Source organism: Charadrius vociferus, unplaced genomic scaffold (genome assembly GCF_000708025.1).
Source record: "Charadrius vociferus isolate BGI_N301 unplaced genomic scaffold, ASM70802v2 scaffold355, whole genome shotgun sequence".
In the NCBI taxonomy this organism is placed as follows: Eukaryota; Metazoa; Chordata; class Aves; order Charadriiformes; family Charadriidae; genus Charadrius; species Charadrius vociferus.
The window spans coordinates 880,944-884,715 of NW_009648451.1; positions in this window are offsets into that span (position 1 = coordinate 880,944).

Here is a 3,772-nt window from a genome sequence, read left to right on the forward strand (position 1 = left end):
CTTCAGCCTTAACAGAAAGATAATTAGAAATTTAAACACAAAGCACTTTTTTTTTTTTGATATTTTAAATTCTGATTTGCTGGAGAACTTCGCTTAGAAGTTTACCCCTTGTGCTCCACCAAAGTTATTATCACGGGCAAATTCTAAGTTATAACACCAAAGGCAGATCAAAGTCAAAAGGTTATTTCACTGACTAAATGCAAACTGAATCTTTCAATAAATTAGCTAGGCATGCACTTTAACGTTCGGGATAAAATGCAAAGTTTTGCTGGCCTGTAATATAAGAAACAGATTTCTTTCCTCCCTGATAAATATTTGTTTCCTAGACTATTCATTTTTCCAAAACTCATTGTAAGTTTAAAACTGCGAATGCACAAATGAATTAAACTACCAAGCTATAATCTATAATATTACTTCTCTGTTCAAAGTGCTTTTAGACAATCGGCAATGCGGTCTTGTGGTAAAGGAAGAACTATATTCAGAAAAATGTCTTCTACACATATTATACTTTCAAATATTAATTATGCAGAAGTGAATACTCCCATGGCTATTCTTCCACTGGGAAAGCACACATATAGATGTTTAACTCACTTGTCATCCAATCTGGACTAGCAGCAGAGATAAATACCCTAATTAGAAGAAAATCTGACTCTCTTTATTTTTTTTGGAGATTTAAGATATCTTTTTTCTGCAATCTAGTCAAAGTTCACACAAAGTTTCTTCCTCAACCTAAACTACCTAATAACTAAAAAGGGTTTATTACATCACTATTAGGAAAAAGTGAAAGATAGCACAGGGTAAAATAACTTGGCTGCTTACAATTTCAACCTTGGTCACTTTTAAGTAAAGAAACTAAACTATCCTCCAATTAATCAGATTACCAACCTCCAAGTTTCTCTTTGATTCAGAAGAAGCCATTCTTGATGTCATTCATAAGAAGTAATAAATATGATAGAAGCTGGGCTGCTTTTTTTAAAAGATGCCAGTAAATTAATGTACAATGAGATGTTACAACCTTCTAGCAAAAGTTAACTTTTCTGTTAAAGGTCCACAGTTTTTGTACTATAACTATGATAGTACAAAGTTTCACTCTCACAGTGGCGTGGAATATAAGTGAAAGACTTTATTGTGAAAATTTATACCTCCAAGCAATCCATTCCTTAATTAACTTGAAGTAAGAGCAGTGATAAGTTTTGATTGAAATTATATAGGTTGTCTGTCCAAAATGTTTCCCAAAGCTTGCAGAATTCTGAGAGGCTAAATTGAGTGCACTGAAATGTGGAGTAAGCTTTGTATCTATTCTTAATTCTGAAATCTTTATATAACATTGTCAGCCAAAAGAAATCAATTTGGATTTTTTTTCTGAATTTTAACTACTTTCTAACTCTTCTCATCTTTTCTGCTTTTACATTATCACTCTGTATGCTGCACAAAAAATAGTCTTCATTACAAAATCATGAACAATTCCAAACACACACTTTAAAGATAACAAGAAATTGGATTTAGAAAAGTAGCTGAGCTCTAATCCAGGCTTATAAGCATCAATTTAAGAGACATTATTCTTACTGCAAAGAGAATTTCTAACACCAGTCTGGAATTATTCATTCAAGTAGTATCAAATTAATTACAGTGATCCTAATAAAAAATGCCAGGTTTGTTCATCAGATTATTTCAGATTGTTTTTCTTTATTTCTGAGCATCTTTGAAACCATTTAAATCATCTGTAGGGTTTATGCCCTTAAGAACTACTAGCTTACTTGGATTTGAAAGGCAGTCTGAAGTTCAGGAAACTAGTTTGAGACAAAAGCAATCTTCAGCTAGGTATGTTATCACAAACGCCCTGGTCTGATGTTGGGCAAGCCTGATTCTCCCCTCATAAAGTGTGTGCCCTGTAGCAGAAATGGAAGTACCTATGGGATTTTATCAGCAAACATTAAGGTTCCGAAAAGCTTTAGGTTCGTATGACAGCAAGCGGCTAACAAGCTACAGGACTGTGAATATCAGTAGTGCCAAAATGTTGGCTCTAAGTACCTTACAGAAACACTTGGGCTTGTAGTTCCTATTTGTGAACCTGGTCCCTAGCTGCAAAGCAACATATATTGTTGATGACTGGCTAGGAAGTGAATAATTTAAACATTAACTTTGTGTAAAAGCAGACTGACTCATCTCCTTCAGATGAGAGATAAAACTCACCTTACAACCATTTGCTATCGCTAAAGTTGCTGTGGTCATTTTATATAACTATAGGGAAAATCCAATAGGATTAACATTCTGAGTTACAACTTTAGACCAGTGTATTTGCTATACAATATCAGCAATACATGATGCTGCTGTTTTTCTTTATTAGTTGCTAAAATTGGATAGATGATAAAAACTGTTAGATGCTCATAGTATAACCCAGCTTTTGCAATCACACTTCCTCAGGAATGGGTAGTTTGTATGCAGTATGTTATTTCCCTATGCTAGGGGGCATCGTCAGGTTTAGATTTCCCAACCATCTCTAGGACCTCCTGGAAAATCGCTGGAGCCATCACGACTGTGGCCGGTTTGGAATGCCAAGGGAAAAGCACCAAGATAACTCAGGTCTTACAGCATCTTCTCCACTTTGTCCCATCAGGATGCCTACTGAAGCGTACAGACTGGCTTCATGGGGCCCTCAAGCAGCACTCTAACTAAACGGTCTCGTACAGCTGTTAATCAGTTATCAGGATCTGTCCCCTGGCAGAGGTTTTTCAACTTCTTTCATTTTGTTCTGGGATAATTTCAGGTAACAGTAAGTATCAGTTATCTCATGGGGGTATGTTGGATCATGATACAGATAAAGACAGGGTGCAGGGTAAGTGTTAAAAAGCCTGTAAGAGAAGATGCTGACAGAGCTTATGAGATGGCTGTTGTACCTGAGGGCATCCTATGTGGTGTAAGGGACCCTAAGATCTGGCTTTCCGGTCTGGGTTGCCTTTAATGGAATGAACTTCTAAAGCAGATTAGATATAATCCCGGGTAACCAGCATTTGAAAACCAGTTGATTTACTGGCTGCGTAATAACAAACTTCATACTTACTTAAAGCACTCAAAAAAACTTGTTCTAAGTCATGTTGCTCACATCAGACTCCCTGACTTAAAATACCAACAACGAATATGGTAAAGCTTCGTAGCACTGAAGTGTCAAGATCACTCTTAAAGAACATTTTCTTAAACATTTGGTTCCACATTAGAAGCACAATAAATACTTCTCTTTTTAGAGGCTTACATGAAGATTCAATGTATGTCATGTGTACTTTGAGCTTTACATACTGAACTTGAATGAATAAATATTAAAATACATTGCTGTCCGATACATTAAAATAGCACTTACCCACTACCAATCTGAGGGCACTACCATATCCCGAGATGCACTTCCAAATCTTGATGACGATGATGGAACTTCAAAGCTGGAAAGAGATGATAATGTACAAGAATGATCTATAAGAATGATGTAGGGAGCTGTGTAATCAGACAATACTGGCAGTAGGGTATACACCCTATCAGCAGTTCAGAATAATGAATTAAATTGTCAGAAACTGTATTGTGTTGAAATGACATGATATTAAAAAGATATATGCACTCAGGAAAAAACATTTCTTTGTACCAAAGTTGCAGTCAGGAAGTACAGATATGTACTAGCTTTAGTAAAAGTTCTAAATGGATCTTGGGGCTGCTTTTAATAAGTAACGTAAAATTGTCAGGTGACATCTTCATTTATTATATATCTGTGTAGCACCGTTCCAGTAGA